The 20751-nt window shown below is 35.6% G+C and overlaps 1 protein-coding gene and 1 long non-coding RNA gene across 2 annotated transcripts in view; both read right to left on the reverse strand.

The window, feature by feature from the left end:
* Positions 1-15560, reverse strand: part of LOC143661414 (uncharacterized) — a 68867-nt gene extending 53307 nt beyond the window's left edge. Inside the window, exon 1 of the long non-coding RNA XR_013164568.1 lies at positions 15385-15560. This is a non-coding gene — a long non-coding RNA (uncharacterized LOC143661414). The remainder of the gene's footprint in view (positions 1-15384) is intronic.
* A 2437-nt stretch (positions 15561-17997) lies between these two features.
* MEMO1 (mediator of cell motility 1) overlaps positions 17998-20751 on the reverse strand; it is a 164382-nt gene continuing 161628 nt past the window's right edge. Inside the window, exon 11 of the transcript XR_013164569.1 lies at positions 17998-19294. The gene's annotated coding sequence lies outside the window, so the exon portion shown is untranslated. The remainder of the gene's footprint in view (positions 19295-20751) is intronic.

Genomic DNA, 20751 nt, shown 5'->3' on the forward strand with positions numbered 1-20751 from the left:
GGTGATGAACCTACTCTGTATCTTGATGAACAAACCTATTCATGGGATCAAATTGCATTGACCTAATACACAAAGGAATACAAGTAAAATGGGAAAATGTCTATAAAGTTGATGGATAATGTACCAATGTCGGCAGGCTGGTTGTGATTTTTACTATAATTTTGCAAGTTATTTTTACCCTTGGGAGAAAATGGATAAAGGACACATGGGCTTTCTCTGTAAAAAAGAAAAAATGGGGGATCAAGATGTAAATACAGGGGATAATACCATAAAACTCCTAGAATAAAATGTAGGGAACATCTTCAAGATCTAGTGATAGGCAAAAGTTTCTTAGACTTTACACCCAAAACGCAAGCAATGAAAGAAAAAAATAGATAAAAGGGATCTCATCAAAATTGAACACTACTGTTCTTCAAAGGACTTTGCCAACAGGGTAAAAAGGCATCCAACTCAATGGGAGAAAATGTTTGGAAACCACCACATATCTGATAAAGGCTTGAACTCCTACCACTCAATAGTAAAAAGATAAATAACCCAATTTTAAAATGGGTAAAAAACATGATAGACATTTTTCCAAAGAGGAAATACAAATGGCTAAAATGCACAAGAAAAGATACTCATCATCCCTGGCTATAAGGGAGACACATCAAAACCACAATGAGATACAATTTCACACTTTCTAGAAAGGCCACTATTAAACAAACAGGAAACTACAAGTGTTGGAGAGGATGTGGAGAAGTAGGAATACTTATTCACTGCTGGTGGAAATATAAAATGGTATAGCCGTTGTGGAAGACAGTTTGGTGGCTCATCAGACATCTAATTATAGAGTTACCTTACGATCTGGCAATCCCACAACTAGGTATATACTCAGAAAGCAGGGACAGAGACTTGCACACTGATGCTTATAGCGGCATTATTCACGTTTGCCAAAAGATTTATCTTCTCTCTAACCTTTAATCAGATATTTGGGGGATTATCGGACAGTGGCTCAGAAGAGACACTAATTCCAGAAAATGCAAAACATCACTCTGGTCAATGAGTCAGAGCAGGGGCTTATGGAGGTCAGGTGATCAATGGATATTTAGCTTAGGTCTGTCTCATAGTGGGTCCAGGGGTTCCCTGGACCCATTCTGTGGTCATTTGCCTAGTTCCACAGCGTATAATTGGAATCGATATACTCAGCAACTGGCAGAATCCCCACATTGATTCTCTAACTCATGGAATGAGGGCTATTATGGTAGGAAAGGCCAAGTGGAAGCCACTAGAACTTCCCCTACCTAGCAAAATAATGAATCAAAAGCAATACTGTATTCATGGAGGGATTGCAGAGATGGTGATTCCCACCACATCCCCATTCAACTCTTCTATTTGGCCTGTGCAGAAAACAACTCTCCTATTTGGCCTGTGCTGAGTATGTTTGCATTGGTACATAAGTAAATTATCTTGTTTTCCTCTTATCATAAATCTTAATTGTTCATGTTATAGTGTTTAAGTCATAGGATATGAAGTTTAAGAGTTAAACTAAGGACTTGCACCCTATCCTGGAGAGATGTAATACATTTCTGGTCGTACGCAGGACATTTGAGTATTGTTGGCCAAAATGCATAACTGTTATTGTGTTCTATTTGAAAATTAAGCATGTTTCAAGCTGATGTGTATAGCTGCCAAGTTGACAAGGGGTGGACTGTGATTGTTAAGTTCTGGTGTCAACCTGGCCAAGTGATTATGCCATTATGTAGTCAGGCAAGCACTAGCCTGGCCATTGCCTCAAGGATAGTTTGTGGCTGTTGGCTAAACCAGAAGGTTGGTGTATTAAATCATCATGGAGTTAATTGCACCTGTGGCTGATTACATCTGCAATCAACTAAGGTGTGTCTTCCACAATGAGATAATTCAATCAGTTGAAGACTTTTAAGGAAGAGGCTTTAAGGAAGAAGACTCTTTCACTGTTTCATCAGCCAGTGAGCCTCTCCTGTGGAGTTTGTCCAGATCCTTCAGAGAGCCGCCAGCTTTACAGCCCCCTTACAGATTTTGGACTCTTCCTTTTTGATGAGACACCTTTGTAAATCTCATGTTTACAGATACCTCCTGTTGTTTCTGTTTCTCTAGAGAACCCTGACTAACACACCTTCATTTTGCTAACTTTGGATTTAGTTTGCTTTTAGTTTTCTAGTTCCTTCAAGTATGAAGTTCGGTTATTTATTTGTGGGTTTTTTTTTCTCAATGCAGGCATTTATAGCTATAATTTTTCCCTTGAGCCCTGCATTTCCTGCACCTCACAAGTTTTGGTATGTTGAGTTTTCATTTTCATTTGTCTCTAATTTCCCTTGTGATTTCTTATTTGACCTTTTGTTATTTTATAGTAGGTCATTTAATTTCCACACATTTGTAAAATTTCCAGTTTTCCTACTGTTAATGATTTCTAACTTTACTCCATCATGGTCAGAGAAGATACATGGTATTATTTCAATATTTTAAAACGTACTATGATTTCCTTTGTGGCGTAATATATGGCCTATCTTGGACAATGATCCATGTGCACTTGAAGGGAATGTGTGGTTTGGTGGCTGGTGTTCTACATATGCCCATGAAGTCTAATTTGTTTATAGTGTTGTCCATGTCCTCTGTGTCCTTATTGATCTTCTATTTGGATGTTCTATAAATTACTGAGAATGGTTTAATGAAGTCTACAACTAGTATTTTAGACCATTTTTTCCTTTCAATTGTGTCAATTTTGCTTCAAATATATTTGGCGCTCTGTTTAAAGGTGGATACATGTTTAATATTACTGTAACTTCTACCTCAATTAAACCTTTTATTGATATATAATACCCTTCCATATTCAAATCCTTAATAGATTTTCTTGTTCCCATCAACAGTGGAAGAACAGATGAGGGCATGTAGTGCAATTTAAAATCTTTCTCACCCAGCACATAGAAGCATTTAAATCCTTGGATTAAATCATTATCATTCCATTCATTTGATTATTACATCCCATCAAACCCAATTCTTCCATTAAAACTCAGGGAAAATTCATCAATTTTCAAAAGGGGGCTAGGGTGTTTTGGCAGAGAGAATGTCCCCATAATCACCAGCAGCAGATTTGGGGCTGCAGGGTATCGAAAATAACCCTATTTTGAAAAACAAAGCAATATAAAATATAAGAGCTAATATATAAGAGCTAATACTATATATGTAAAAACTAATACTATTGAACTCCTACATAGGAACATATCTTCAGGATTTGGGATTAGGCAATGGATTCCTAAACTTTACACCAAAAGCATGAGTAACAAAAGAAAAAAACTGAACTAAATATTAAGAATTTTTGTGCATCAAAAGACTTCATTATGAAAATAAGAAGACAAGATCCATGGGCTAATAATTTAAAAGTATTGGCAGAGTCCCTTGAAGGACTGGATAAAATATATAGATATATTAAATTTTTCCATTTTGGGAACCCCTGGTGCTATCCCAAACATTAGGGATTCCTAAGAAAATAGATCAAGTCCTTGATTTTGAGGTTTGCCCTTACGTAACTTATTTCTATAGTGGAGAACCTAAGACTCCCTATGATTATGCCTAAAAGTTGCTTCCAGGAAACCTCTTTCGTTCCTCACATGTGGCCTCTCTCTATATATAAACCCAACTCTGCAAGGAAAATTATCACCCTCTTCCCTATGTGGAACATGATATTCAGGGGGAAAGTCCCCTTGACAATGGGGAACATGACTACCAGGGTTGCGCTTGGTCATGGTACTAAAGGATCGACAATGTGCTAATTGTCATGGTTTGCCAAACCCCAACTAACATCATTCCTACTGACCCTAAATAACACCTAGAGCTCTAAATGAGACTGTACAAAAGTTTCATGTACTAAGTTTGCTTAACTGAAACCTATAACTCTATAGTTATAGAAACCCAGAGGGGCAAGCCTTTCCAAGAATATCAACTAATTCCACCCCACTATCCTATATTCTTGACACCCCTTTTCAACATGAAAAGTTAGAGTGGGTATTGCCCAAAGACCCCTACAGAATGGATCAAAGGAGAAGGAGGATCAAAGGAGGAGGAGGAGTTATAACAGAGAAGATAGGATTTAAAAAAGAGTGTGATTGCTGAATCACTGTAATGATTTTTTTTTTAGCTTTCAGTGTCTTGGAGAAGCTAGAAGGAAAAACCTGAAAATGTGGACTGGTAACCTATTCTACACTTAGATATCTGTTCTGAAACTACTTGTTAAAATGCACTTTGAACATTATTATTTTTGAATACATAAATTTATATACAATACAACACATTAAAAAAAAAAAGACAACCTACAGAGTGAGAGGAAATATTTGGAAATCAGACATCTGATAAGGGTTAAATATCCAGGATATCTAAAGAACTCCTACAACTCAACCACAAAAAAGACAAACAACCAACTAGAAAATTAGCCAAGGATCTGAATAGACATTTCCCAAAAAAAAGATATAAAAATGGCCATTAAACATGTGAGGAGAAGCTTAACATCATTAGCCATTAGGGAAATGCAAATCAAAACCACAGTGAGAAATCTGAGATGATGGTATGGTAGCCTATGACAAACTCTGAGATCTGTCTCATAACTACTTGTTGAAGAGTGCTTTGAAAACTGCTGCTTTTTTCCTTCTCTGCTTTGTATATATGTTATATTATATAGTTAAAAAGTTTTGAAAAACACAGTGAGATACCATTTCACACTCACTAGTATGGCTATTATTTTTTTTTTAACAGAAAATAACAAGTGTTGGCAAGAATGTAGAAAAATAGGAACCCTAATGGTGGTTCCTCAGAAAGTGAAACATAAAATTATCACTTATGACCCTGCAGTTCCACCTCTAGGTATCTCTCCAACAGTACTGAAAGCAGGGAGTCATTAGACATGTGTACACTAATGTTCCTGACAGAATTATTCATAAGAACCCAACGATGGAAGAATCCTAAGTGTTCATCAACAACTGAATGAGTAAACAAAATGTCTTATAACCATATAGTAGAATATTCAGCCATAAAAAGAAATGAAGTGTTGTTACATGCCTTGAAGACATCATATTGATATAAGCCAGACACAAAAGGAAAAATGTTGTATGACTTCTCTCATGTGAAATACTTAGAATAAGCAAATTCATAGAGTCAGAAAGTAGAATAGTGGTTACCAGGGTTGGGAGGAGGGGAGAATAGAGAGTTATTTTCTTAATGGGTATGAGTTTCTGTTTGGGGTTATGAAAATATTCTGGAACTACACAGTTGTGAAAGGTTCACAGTGTACCTTCAGGTGAACTATTCACTTAAAAATGGTTAAAATACTTTTCATGTTACGTGTATTTTACCACAATTAAAACAACAAATTAAAAAATATTAAAACAGGCAAACTCTTGAGGCAGAAACACTAGATCTAAAGAAAACAGTAACAGATAGGAAAGAACAGATGGGAAAGAAATGATGGATATGGATGGTACACTGGGGCACATGGCTGATGATATTAGTTGAGAAAGGAAGATTGTCAAAAGGACCCACCATGCGTTCCCTTCAGATTACGTTTCTTTTGTCCAATGTTTCCCAGACTTGCATAGTCATAACTCTTAGCTGGAATACGTAACTTTGTAAAACTCATATTCCAGACCCCACCCTTGGCCCAATGAGTAAGACACACCTAGGAGGGAGCATGGGAATCTATAGTCTATGTAATCAAAATAGCACCCCATTTTAGTTAGGGGGGTGAGAAGTTGCAGGAAATGTGGGCTGACAGGTTATGTTCTTGAACTGATGTTCAGGGCAAAATAGGAAGGAGGAACCTGAAGATCCAATAAGTCTCTAACCCTCCTCTTTATGGCTGAAGCTGAGAACCAGAGTTAGACCTAGTTAAGGGACTTTTCCTTGATTATACACAGTCCACAGCTTGTTTCTTAGTTTTGTTTTGTTTTCCAGTAAGACAGTTCCTCATTATATTCAATGCCACTGAGAGAAGAAACACAATGATTATCTGATTCCACATCTTTATGACTTTATGAATTGCTGGTACAATGGAGACCACTTTGAAAATAAAAACAAAATTTATTTTCCTTTCATAACAAAAATAATGCATACTCGTTGGAGAAAATACAGGTAAGCAAAAATGAATTTTTAAAATGATGTGCCATCCCCAGCCCGTTAAAATCTTTGGTATGTCCTTCCTGTCCTTTGGTGATTTATATATAAATAAGTGCTCATTTTTTTGGTCCAGAAAATGAGTCATAAACCTACATACTATTTTGTACTGTGCTTTCCTAATTCTTAATATATTGTTAGCATCTTTTCATATTTTTTAATATTATAAATTTTTTATTGCCGGTTTAGTTCAGTGAATGAACATACCATAAGCTATCTATCTAATCCTCTATTTTTAGACATATAGGTTCTTTTCAACTTTCTATTACAAACCTTTAGTCAGTCTTACAAAAGTTATTTCTAATTATTACAATTTCTTGCTGTCTGAGTAACCAAATTAGAAAATACTAATCATAGAAAAATAAAATAAAAAGCTATTTAGTTCCCTAGCTAAAAATTTCCAGTTCCTTCGCTCTCCTCATCTAACATGTCCGTCTCAGAATGTCCACTTGTTTATAAATTTTCTTTTCAAATGTTTTGCCCAGAACTACACAAAGAATCCCAGATGTGGGAGAGGTCTACTAATGCAGGCCATATTTGCATTATCTTTTTGACATTAAACATTGTATAATAACTTTGTATTCTGAGGGCTTGCTACCTTTATTATTCCAACTAACTTCTTTTTCCCTAGATTTCTTGACTTTCACTGTCATTCTTCAACTTCCCTTCCAACCTAAATGCCTTTTATTTACTTTTCTCACCTTATTAGACTGTCTAAAAGCTCCAGTATGATAATGAATAAGTAATGAGAGCAGACATCATTGTGTTAATCCCCATCTTGGAGGGGGTAAAACATCCATTCTCTCACCACTTAGTGTGGCATCAGCTGTAGGTTCACTGTAGATGTCCTTCTATTGCTAGCTTACTGAAGATTTGGATGAGTGTCATATATACATTTTTGTTAATAGGGTGAATTACCCTGACTAATTTGCAAAGGTTAAACTAATCCCTGCATTTCTGGGATAAAATGTACTTGGTCATCATGATATTATCTTTTTGATATGTAATATTCAAGAATTTTTGATTTAATGTTCATGAAAAAATTAGTCTAGATTTTTAATTGACTTTTTATTTGTGTGTGTGTGCGTATAAAGAGAGACAGAGAGAGAGAGATATAAGGGAGGGGAAGGGAAATGCTGGCTCAAAAAATAAGCTGGGGAGAACTACTGAATATATATGTAGAATGGAATTATATGTTAATGTTTTTGTTTGTTCTTAATTTTTTTAATTAATAAATAAAATTTTTTTTAAAAGCCTGGAAATGTTCCCTCCTGTTCTATTTTCTGAAAGAGTTTGCGTGGAATTGGCATTATTTCTTTCTTAAATGACTGGTAGAATTTTCAAGTGACGTAATCTAGGCTGGAATTTTCTTTGTGGGGAGATATTTAACTTCAATTTCTGTGTTAGTTTGCAAGCTGCCGGTATACGATACACCAGAACTGGATTGGCTTTTAAAAGGGGGAATTTAAGAAGTTACAAGTCTACAGTTTTAAGGAAATGAAAATGTCCAAATTAAGGCACCAACAAGAGGTTACTTTCACTCAAGAAAGGCCGATGGTTCTCGAATACCTGTCAGCTGGGAAGTCACATGGCTGGCATCTGCAGGTCTCTTCCTCCTGGGCTCCATTGTTTTCAGCCTTTGTCCCTGTGGAGGTTTTCACTTTGCTTCTCCAGGGCTGGCTTGCATCTCTTGGCTTTCCTTGGCTCTCTCCAGGTTCTGGCTTGCTTAACATCTCATGGTGATGACGTCTGCTGGGCTCCAAGCATCTCCAAACATCCGTGTCTGTGAGTCAGCTCTGCTCTGAAGTTTCTGTCGGCTCTGAGGCGTCTGTCCTTTCTGACTCTCTCCAAAATGTTTCCTCTTTTAAAGGATTCCAGTAAACTAATCAAGACACATCTGGAATGGGTGGAGTCACATCTTCATGGAGATAATCTAATCGAAAGTTTCCAACCTACAGTATTGAATTAGGATTAAAAGAAACAGCTGCCTCCACAAGATGGAATCAAGATTAAAACGCAGTTCTTCTGATGTACATATTTTCAAACCAGCACATCCCTTCTTTTATTCTGGAGACTAGCAATCCGTGTTCTCTCTTTTTTTCTGGTCTACTAGGCTAGATATCTATCAATTTTATTGATCTTTTCACAAAGCCAGTTTACTCTCCATTTATTTTGTGTGTTTTCTGTATCATTGATTTCTGCTTATCTTTGGTTATTCTGCAAACTTTTTGTTAATTTGCTCTTCATTTTTTAGTATCTGAAGATGGAAGCTTATTGATTTGAAACCTTCATTACTTTCCAAAATGAGCATTTAAATAAATTTTCCTAAAAGTGTTGCATTAGCTGCATCCCATAAAATTTATTTTCATTTTTATTCAGTTCAAAATATTTTCTAATATTTATTTGACGCATGGACTACTTAAACTAATATTGTTTCATTTCCAAATATTTGGAGACTGTCCAGATAATTTATTCATTTTAGTTTAATTCTGCTGTGGTAAGAAAATATACTTTGAATGATTCCAATCATTTTAAATTTATTAGATTTGTTTTATGGCCCAGCATATGTATGATCTATTTTAGTGAATGTTCCACATGAGCTTGAAAAGACTGTATTGTGCTATTGTTGGGCAGTGATCTATAAATGCCAATTATGTCAAGTTCAGTAACACTGTAGTTCTATATATATGCCTTCCATATCTTTACTCAAACTCATTTCAATTATGAGAAAGGGCTTTCAAAATATTCGACTATGACTGTGGATTTGTTGAATTCCCCTTTCCATGCTATCAGTTTTTGCATCATATGTTTTGAAGCTCTGAGAGAGAGGCAGTTAGGATCTGCATGACCTCTTGATGAACTGACACCTTCGTCATCATGAAATATTCATTATCCCTGGTAATATTCATTGATCTGAAGTATACTTTGACTAATAAAGTCACTCCAGCTTTCTTTGGATTAATGCTTGTGTGTAAATATCTGGCCTTTTTTTTTTAAATCCAATCTGACAATATCTACCAACCATTTTAACTGAATATAATTATTGATATGCTTGCTTTTTAATCTGCCTACTTCAAAGTTTTGTTCATCCCTTGTGCTCTTTGTTCCTTTCCTCTTTTCCTGATTTTTCGTTTGTTTGATGATTCTATTTTATTTTCACTGCTGGCTATACCTCTTTGTTTTGTTGTTTTATCTTGTCTGAGTAATTAAAGATTAGACAATACAGTCTATTTTCAAGTAACATTATATTGCATATATTTGCATATACTGTAAGAATCTTACAAATGCATACTTTCCATTTCCCTTCCCACTGTTTGTATTATTTTCAGACATTTTGCTTCTACATTTGCTATAAAGTACACAATAAATTATTCTTTTTGCTTGGAACAGTAAATTATGTCATGATTTAACAGCAAAAAAAAATGTCTTTTATATCTATCCATAAATGTACCATTTCCAGTCATTTTATTTCTGTGTGGGTCCAGATTTTCAGGGGATGTTATCCTGTATCTGTTGGAAGAAATTCCTTTATTTCTCCATGTAGTACTGGTCTTCCAGCGATAGATTCTCATCTTTCGCTCGCCTGGAAAAGTCTTTGCTTCACCTTCAATCTCATAAAGTATCTTCTCTGGGGCTAAAGTTTTAGGTTGACATGCATATATATATATATATATCTACATATATACATAGATATATATATATATGTATGGCAACCTGAAGTTTTAAGTATTTTAAAACCAGCACAGGAACCAAAACAGCACACCAGATGAGCTGAGATTAGGGAAACCAATTATATGAATAAAATATTTGGTTCCTGTGTTGGTTTGACATAAATACATACATATATGTACTTATAAATTTATAAAATTTTTTACCCAGAGACTCAAAAGATTCCACAGGACTCCTCTATAGATTGCTAAAGCCCTGTTCTGTGAAACCTCTTTGGTACTCTGCCCCACAAATTCAATCCATGGAGATATGGTACGCCCAATTGTGGGTGTAATCTTTTGATTAGATGGAGCTGTGACTCCACCCATTTTAAGTGGATACTAATTAGATTGTTGGTCTTTAAAAGGGGAAACATTTTTGAGAAACCATAGCTTCAGAGCCAACAGAAAGAGCAGATATGGATGCTTGGAGAACAGAAACATGGACACTTGGAGATGCTTAGAGCCCAGCAGACATCACCATGAGATGTTAAGCAAGCCAGAACCTGGAGAGAGTCAAGGTAAGCCAAGAGATGAAAGCCAGCCCTGGAGAAGCAAAGTGAAAGACCTCCACAGGGACAAAGGCTGAAAACAATGGAACCCAGGAGGAAGAGACCAGCAGATGCCAGCCACATACTTCCCAGCTGACAGAGGTATCTTAAGATGTTCTAGTTTGCTAGCTGCTGGAATACAATATACCAGAAACGGAATGGCTTTAAAAAAGGGGAATTTAATAAGTTCCTAGTTCACAGTTCTAAGGCAGGGAAAAGATCCCAATTAAAGCAAGTCTATAGAAATGTCCAACCTAAGGCATCCAGGGAAAGATACCTTGATTCAAGAAGGCTGATGAAGTTCAGGGTCTCTCTCTCAAGTGGAAAGGCACATGGCAAACACAGTCAGAGTTTCTCTAGGCTGGAAGGGCACATGGCAAACACCCAGTCATCTGCTAGCCTCCCCTCCAGCTCCCTGGGAAGCATTTTCCTTCTTCATCTCCAAAAGTCATTGGCCAGTGGACTCACTGCTTCGTGGTTCTGTAGCATTCTCTGTTGTCCTTCTCTGCTGTCTTTGAATCTTTTTCTTAGGATTCCAGTAAACTAATCAAGATGCCCCCAAATGGGTAGAGCTACATCTTCACCTAATCCAGCTTAACAACCACTCTTGATTGAGTCCCATCTCCAGGGAGATGACCTAATTATAGTTTGAAACATAAAGTACTGAATAGGGATTAGAAGAAATGGCTGCCTTTACAAAATAGGATTAGGATTAATACATGGCCTTTCTAGGGTACATACATCCTTTTAAACTGACACATAAGGTATATCTCTTGGATGCCTTAGTTTGGACAACCTTATAGGCTTAGAACTGTAAACCTGTAACTTACTAAATTCACCTTTTAAAAAGCCATTCCAGTTCTGGTGTATCACATTCTGGCAGCTAGCAAACTAATAGTTTCCTTCCACACACTGATACCTTAAAACTGCTTCTAGACAGTAATATGGTAAAATTATAGGGTTGTGCTTGTTTGTTTCCCTTATGGATCTCACTACAGCACTACCTGTTATACAATTTAACTGCTGTTACAAATATTTTATCCGGTGTTTTAGCTGTTTAAAGTGGACGAGTAAATCCAACCTGTTATTCCTTCTTGACTGGAAGAGGAAATCAAGATAATAGAAATCAAGACAATAGATTTAAAGGTGACCCTTAAAAGTTTCCATTTATGTCCAAGATGTGGAATAAAAGTATTTTATCTAGAAATATTTGAAAGAATAACTTCATTTCTAAAAAAATCATCCTACGAAGACAACTAGAGATGCAGACAGCTATACATAGGTAAGAGATAACTGCTTATAACATTTTTAAATAAACAACCTAAACATACATCAGAAAAACTGTTAGTAAATTATGTTCCTTCATATGTTCCAGGATGACAGGTTAAAGATTAACTGGTGTATTTTCTTTCTTTGTTGATCTGCTGACAGAACTACAACAAAATAAAAATATAATCATAAAATTCTTGGCTATTAAATCCAACAGCCATTATTTAGATATGAGAGGAACTACATGGGAGGTGTCATCAGGTGTAATCTATGCTCCTAACCCACTGGCTAGATAAATTCCTTCAAGCTGGGGGGTGGGGAAGAGTGGCAGAGTGGTTAAAATTAGGAAACAAAGCAAAGTGGATCAAACACATTCAGGCGTGGTTCTTCCGCCTCCGCTCCCTTGTCTTTGGTGACATCTCCACATCACGCATCACGAATGTGCTCAGCACTTAGCAGGGTTGAAGGAGCTGTAAAAGGCGTAGTACTCTGTCCCTGATGTATGTGTTGGATACTTAAATACAGGTGGAGGAACCTCTATGGTATGGAACTTGCCTGGTGCTAACTTGCAGAAGATGTTACAAAGACTACATTGGAACGTCATAAAGTTGATTAATCCTTCCTATATGGACTAACTTAAGAAAAGGTTAGCAGACCTGATGGGTAGTAGAGCTGTGCAATGAATTTCCTAAATTGATGATGTGGTCTCAAGAACACCATGAAAAGAAACATCACACCAAGCATTCTAATAGTGGCCATTTGTCATAACTATCACAATTGTTTCCTGTGCTTCCCTGGCATCCATTTTATTTAGGATAAGCCACTTTCCTCAACACTGACCTTTGGCCTGGTTAAGAAACAACTTTATGTCCAGCCTTGGGGTGTAAACTCCTTCTGCGCCCAAACCCACATTACAGGCCACCACCCACACACCTCACCCAAAACTGACAGCTGATTCCTAATATAAGCTAAACATTCCCACAACCTTTGGACCCCCAGGCCCCTTCACCTTTTCATGCTCATCTGCTTTAAGCAATCCTTTAATCCTCCAGGAAATATACTAATTTATATCCTTGGACCACAATAGAGGTGCAAGCCCACAGGTCCCTTGCACTCTGCCTGTGTTTCTCACTTGCTGGTTAAGCCACCTAAACTAATTGTCCTTTCCACCAAACCCTCATGGCACCCCCCCCTTCTAGAACCTGTGCGTAACAAACCGTCTTTTCATGGGCATTATGGCCTTGGTTTCCCATCGTGTCACACCTCAGATGCCTAACTGAAATTCCCCTCCCCACTGTGATCATGCATCCCCTTGGGGACCAGGGGCACTGCACCTTCCTGGTACTATAAAGGGTTATACCTTGGGTAAAAAGCCAACCTCCCACAGTCCAATTGTTTACTCTCTTCCCAAGGACAACCCTCATGTGGTCCTACATGACAAGTGGTGTCCTCTTCCCAAGTATATGTGATTAATAAACTGCTTGTCTTAAAAAATATAGTCATATCAAGAAGATGGTCAGATCATGGGAATTGTTTTAACATTTTACTGTTTCCCTCATATATTAGAACTTAGTTGGAGTACTTCTGAATTCTCTATAACCTGGGCAAGCTCTGTGCATCCAAAATCTATATACTCACCTCATTTCAAAACACTAATGCAATAACATCACAAGTTTGAATTTTCTTATACAGAAGAAATGTGGGAAGCAACACTGAAGAAAGACAGCCCCAAGTCAAGAAATGAAAACCTGCTACTAATGTGGATGAGCAGACATTATGGATTAGCAATTGGAGTCATGCCTACCCACAGAACAGGCAATAACTACTACTATTACTGCTGCTGCTACATTAGTTAGTTGTCTGGAGAGCTCTAAATATCTTGGAAAACTCCACAAATAATGTATACAGATTTAAGCATCAAAATAAACTCTTCCTCTTCATCTTCAAGTTAAACTGGCAGTAAAGTAATAAGGTAAGCATGCTACTAATTGACCACCATTCAACCCTGTGATGTTGAATAATGCAGTTTAAAGTTAGACATGTTCTTGGTCTTAGTTTGCATACTTGGTAGACTCACTGTAAATAGGTTCTCTTGAAGATGTTATTTTTAGTTAAGGTGTGGCACAACTGAATGAGGTTGGGTCTTACTGGAGTCCTTTATAAACAGAAGAAATTCAGAAATAGTGAGAGAAAGCCATGGGGAGGAACTATAACCAGAATTTATCGCACCCTGAAAGAGAAAGCAGCAGACATTGACATGTGACAGAAAGACCCCAAGAACTGACAGTCAACCAGAACACTACCAACCCCGGTAGGACAAATGCCTTCTCCTTCTAGTCTCTGAAACTGTGGGACAATAAATTCCGACTGTTTAACCATTGTGTAGTATTTGTCAGAGCAGCATTGAAAACCTAAAACAAACCCCTCAAAGCGGCACAGAATATACTGTGCTAGGATACCAACTTGTGTATTACCGTGTGATTGCAGGGAATCATCGCCCAGGTAGCTTTTATTGGAGTTTTTCTCCAATTTTGGTATGGAAACTAGAAAGAACTTGTTCCACATTTTTTATCAGGAAAAGGAAATGTCTTATCAACAGAAAAAGAAAGATGTGGAAATGAATAATATATTGAATATATATTGTTTATCTTATTATTATTATTATTATTTTACAGTTTCATTTCAGAGAACAAAGTTTCATTTAGATTTGTCCCACACAAAGGAGCCTAACTCTTAAGTGGTCTGAAGACATAATACTTCCCAAAAAATTAACTTTCCAAAAGTTCCCCCACACTTCCAGTTTTTTGGCTAGTTATTCCTTTGGTTTGCGGAAATGGTATAAACAATAGTCCCCTATAATCTAAATGTATTCCTTAATACAGCTAATTATCTTATATAAAAATAGACTTCATGGATACAGGTGATCCGACAGCAGCCTAATCTAAGTTCTTAACCATTCCAGCAAGTTTCTTATCCTTAAGACTTGTGATGGCTGAGAATAATCAAAAGAATATGTTTTAAGCCATGAAAACAGTTACAGAAAATACCACAGAGCTCAAGGTCAGTATCTTCTGAACGGGTGGGTAACTACTTAAAATTACTTCCACAACAATACAGCGTCGTGATCAACTTGGATTTATTCCAGAAACAGTAACATAATAAGGGGAAAAAATAAAATGATCATTTTGTTCTATATAGAAAAGTCATTTAACAAAATTTGACAGTCGTTTATTAAAAAAAAAATAGAAACTCTTAGCAAACTGGGCTTAGGAAAAAAAACTTCCATTAATCTGATGAAGATTATTATCATTTAGCTATAGTAAACAGGATTCTTAATGGAGAAATTCCAGAAATACTGACTTTCAAATAAGGAATGAGAAAAGCGTGCTATTTAAGGGTGGTTTTCTTCAACACTGCTCTGTAGATCTGGCCCTAAACAAGGCAATAATGTAAAAAAGAAAAAAAAAAAAAAAAAAGAAAGCAAAAGAAATTTAAATCATAGGATTGGAAAGAAACCAAGCTGTCATTATCTGTAAACTGTATTATCAGCCACAATATCTACATTAAAGACTCAAAGAATTTATAGACAATCTATATTAGAAAGGTGGCCTGAAAATCACTGGAGAAGCAGTGGATCTGGGGTGCTGGCTATCAATACAGAGAAAGTGAAAGTGGATTCTTACCTCACGCTACACAGAAAACATCATTTCCGTGTTGGTTAAGAATTAAGCATAAAAGGAAAAAACAATCATTTTTGTTGAAGAATTTTACAGACAACCCTCTTTATGACCTCAGAATAGAAAATAATCTCTTATAGAAGACACAAGTAGCACAAGCCATAAAAGAAAAGGTTGATAAATTTAACATTAAAATTTTAAACTCTGTACATCTAAATATATTTCAAATAAAATGTGAAAAGACAAACTACAAACTAGAAAAACAGGAAGGAGATAGTCGTCACACAGAACTCACAAAATTAATAATAAAAAGATAAACAATGTAATAAAATGGGAGGAAACAAAAACAGGTATTTGACAATGAGAAATGCATATAAAAATAAGCATTTCTAAATCTAGAAAAATTTTTGTACATGAACATCAAGAAAGACATAGCACCATGCTGATAGTAAAACTTTTTTTATTCTCATTGTTCCATGATTTTTCTTTAATGAAAAGAAAATGTGAAACACAATTTAGCTCCCATTATTTATTTGTAGATTTATTTGAGTATCATGTTGTGATCAATTTTTTTGGAACTTCCCATTAAATGTAATATTACTTCTCTTGCTACTACTATATGGATTCTTTCATATTTAAAAATGTATTTTGATGGGCGGTAAAAGTGTCTTAAAAGTTTTAAATAAAGAAAATGTGCTTCACACACACACACACACAAAATATTACTGCCACAGGGGTAGCAGCCATTGTGTAAATAAATTCTGATAAATTAGTAGAAGACAAAAGGTCTTGTTATTTGATAGAGATGTCTTATTCAAGGGAATCATCACGGAGCAGACTATCCAAATTCTCTAGTTATAAAAGTTTATTACATATTGTTTGTGCTGTTATGCAGATTTTTAGTATACTTTCTATGGTACGATTTGACCTGTAAATTGGCTGAATATTATTCACAATGTTGTGTGTTATTTTCAGTAACTAGATTTATAGTATACTCCTAATGTTCATTAAATGTTGTTTTAAAAAAATTAAAACCATCTTAAAATGTTCAGTGACATTTTCAAAGAAACGGTAAGAATATTACCAAAAAAGAAAGACTGAGTACACTGCTATTTAAAAATACAGCTATCACTTTTTAAATGACAGTCTCCCTTAGAATTTGAGCAGCAGATGCCTTGATTTCTGTGCCAGATCAAGTAATGCCTTAAATCTATTACAAAGTGAATAAAACTGAAGAATTTCCATTCTATCAGCTCTTCTAAAATTGAGACTTCCCTGTCCTATATCAAAATCACTACTTCAGATTTCCCCAAATTTCAGTGGCTGAAATCAGATTCAAGTTGTATTACAAAAAAAAAAATTTCTAATTCAAACTGTTCGTTTTCAAAGGTTGTTACAACGTTTATCAACTTTCACTGAAATGTCTAGGAGTTTCACATCCATAATCTGTAAACTAGTCATGATTTGTATCGCTGCATGGCCTAAAAGTCATCCATGAAGTTAAAAGCTTGACCATCTAATTTACAGATCTGAATTTAATTAAAGCAATTTTAGATAAAGATAAACCTTTGTTGTGAGGCATATTCTTGCTTCTCTTATCTCGTGACCACAGAACATACCACAAAAGGGCTTGCAATTCTACAACCCAATCTCGAGCTAAAAAAATTTCTGAAGGTCACGTAGCTTCTGAAGTTTACCCTGGGCAGAAGAACCTTACCTTACCTAAAACATGCCTGATTTTTATCTCTTCTTTGCCTCAACAAAGGTTTCCATGATTGCATGCTCTGTTAAGCACCTCAAGCTGGAGGAGTTAAGGTTCTTCCAGGGTCCAGTCTCATTTATACCTGTTTAAACCTCACTGATAAAACCAAAAGTAGCTCCATACCATCACGCAGAACATGTCCCTTCTCATACTAAAAGGTAAAGTCAATCCTGATCTCACCTCCTTACTAATCAATTATTATCTTTTTTTTTTTTTTTTTTAACATGGGCAGGCACCGGGAATCAAACCCGGGTCCTCCAGCATGGCAGGTGAGCATTCTTGCCTGCTGAGTCACTGTGGCCTGCCTAATTATTAATTCTTAATTCTTGTATAACACTTACCTCTGATTTTCTCTCCTCCTCTTTCCATGCGTGAGGTCCAAAATCAGAATAAAGACTGAGATTATTGAGAACAATGTGTGAGGGTGCAAAAACACTGTGGGAGGATGGCCATTTTTCTCTACCCAGATGTACATATGAGCTCAGCAAGCAAATGGCAATAGGCAAAGTTCTTATTTCCAAAAGAGTTCTTTATTTTTCATTTTTTCTTTTGAGAACTCACTGATTTTCATGAATAACAAAATGTCATAGACAGAGATGGTCAACCCATCATTATATTTGCAAATGCTATTGGTTAACCAGTCTAGAAATTTCATTCACCCAGAAATAACATTTACAAACCAATAACACATTCTTTCTTAAAGAGGCAAAAAGAAAAAGACACTGGTTGAAACATGACAACAAAATGGAAAAAGCTGTATCCTTCTCATATATGATAAAAGGAATTTCAGAGTGAAGTGTTATTTTGGGCTTGAAGAATTTGCCCTAACATGCACAAAGGAATTCCATTCAAGAAGAAACTAAAAAAAACACTTTTATTAAAATGATTTTTGGAAGGTAAAGAAAACATATTTACAAACATGTTTATAAACATTTGCATAAATGATGTTTCTCCTTTTTTTTGAAATACTTTTTTTTCATTTGGTAAAACATTATTTACTGTAAGCAATGAAACCTATATAAATAAATGGTCATTTCTTCTCTTCACCCTTTCCCTAAATTCAACACACTTATAGGCTACCTAAACTGTCATTTATAAAGATGAACTAATGTAGTAGGAGTTTTTTTGTGAGGAGATAACACTAAGGTTTTAAGTGCTACTGAGAATATGAACTATAGTAACTACATGAAGTGTTTTCTCCCCGATGTGTTTAAAGGAAGGAAGAGAGAGAAACAGAAAAGTGAGTATGAGGGGAAGGGCAAGAAGAAGACTGGCTTGTTTTGTTTCTGTTGGATAAAGCGTCCAAGAACACCACCTCAAGGGCAGAGTGCCCGCCTCCACTCCTGCGCTCAAACACAGGCTACTGTGAAGGACATCAAGTGCCGTGAGCTCCCATCTTGCCTAAAGGTACTAGAGAATGAATGGATCACCTACTCTCAAAAGGACTAGCCTGAGGAGTGAAAACCTAAGTTCCAACCAAAAACAGCAGGCTCCTCAAGACTAAAAGCAGGTTGCATGTGTGTCTTTGTGTGCGTGTATGTGTTTTAAACATAGGGAAAAAAATACAACAAAGAAAGAAAAGTAGGATAGAAATAGATCAACACCTTTTATTTTCAGATCAGCACCTTTTACCTTAGAGAAATTGTCTAAAATGTTAGGAGATAAAGCGTTATAGAATCTAACCAATAATACTACTATTAAATTACCTGTGTCAGTTAAATAAAAGCAGGTGATGGTGTGTGTGTGTGTGAGAGACAACTGATCTATCTTGACATTTACTACCTTAGTTCCCAATTCTATAGAAGAAATCTACCAGACAGGATAAGTAAAGCATACAGTATTCTCTACCTAAGGACAACCTATTTAACTTATCCTCAATAGAACTTAGAATTAAAAAATAAATGTATTGGCTTTTCATTTTAATTTTTTGCCTTCTATTTTCCATTTATAATTCTCATTACCTTCATTTGATAGAACATTCTTCAATGAACATGACAAAATTCCCATATTCTAAAACCTCAATATCTGTATTTTGCTACACAACCCATCTGTTACTTTCTTGAGGGTGTTCCTAGGCTGATGTGCAAATTTATACAAAATGCAGTAAAGGGGTTCTTCATTGCAGTCTTTTAAGAATATTGGGTGCTGCAAACCCTGTTATAAGAGAAGAAAATAATGTTTATCTCTTTATTACAGTACTCCTCTGTCCTGGGAAGGAATGCTAAAATTTATTGAAAATAACTATTTTCAGATGACCGTTGTCCTATAATTTTAGAGTAGTTGGTAGCAACATTTGCCCTTAAAAAAAAGAATGGGGGTTGGGAAGGGACAGGGTAGAAATTGGCAGGAAAAGCTAAAGATTCTTACCAGAAAAGCTTTTTGCTAACAAGTTGAAATTATTATAAAATTTCTGCTAAAAATACTTTTCTGAGGCGCTTCGGAGTAACTTCTGTAATATAAGCTGGGCACAGAAACTTTAATCCATGATGGACAGATTTCTGTTCAGTTGGGGTAAAATTTTAAGGAAAAGCAAAGGAAAGTGTAAGTTTACCACATAAAAGCTGTTGTCACACACTGAACCCAAATGGCTTTCCAAGAATAAACAAGTAATAACATATACTGCATATTTGCCATTATTTCTATTTTCTAAAAAAATCATTTAAATATCTATTTTAAAAATAAACATAGGGCAACCGTGGTTCAGTGGCAGAGTTCTCATCTGCCATGCCAGAGACCCAGGTTCGCTTCCCAGTGCCTGCCCATGTAATAAAAAAAAAATTAAAAATAAAAAAATAAACATAAATGACATGTGATAATAAATAGCTTGCTAATAATGCAAAAAATATCTATATTACATACAAATGTAAATTATAGTCAAGTAATTTTGAATGTAATATTAACTCTATTATAAACACCTGAGTGAAAAGTAATTGTCCTTTAAGCAATGAATCATAAATTTAACTCAAAATACCAGACCTAGATTTCAGCCTGATTTAGTACTAAGGATTGGTTCAACCTTCCCTATTCAATAATGTAAACATTTAGTAAAAAATTGCTTTTAAGAGATAATAAATAAGATTTTCAAGACAGCAAAAAAATGCAAATCAGAGACTAGATTGTTGTATTAAGGTACAATATTTCCCTAACAAAAAAATAATTAGGACAGTCAGAAATTACAAAATTACCTGTGGCAATTACAGAGATCTGCTTTTTGAAATATAAATTTGTAAGATACTTAAACTATTACAACATGCATCATTGTTTCATCCAAGCTATTTTTCTGACAACTACATCAAGTAGAACTTTCAGGAATAAACCTTAAAGATTCATCAAAATAACAAACACTGACAGACACAACATTATCAAATATAAGTAAATACCTGAAATTAACAGAGGGCAGGAGAGCACTTTTTAAACCTAGTAAAGGCCAGTTTGCGCTTCACTTAGTACAGAGGTATTGCAAAAGTAGTCTACTGGTGATGTAAAACACATAAATTTATGAAAAGAGACTGTTTCTCAGGCTTGTTTTACACTGTTACCATGAAATTGTGCCTACTTAAAATAAGAATTCAGTTTCCAACTAAGACAAGTACCCATTTTTAATCATTTTA

The sequence above is a fragment of the Tamandua tetradactyla genome, chromosome 17 (assembly GCF_023851605.1).
Source record: "Tamandua tetradactyla isolate mTamTet1 chromosome 17, mTamTet1.pri, whole genome shotgun sequence".
Taxonomy (NCBI): Eukaryota; Metazoa; Chordata; class Mammalia; order Pilosa; family Myrmecophagidae; genus Tamandua; species Tamandua tetradactyla.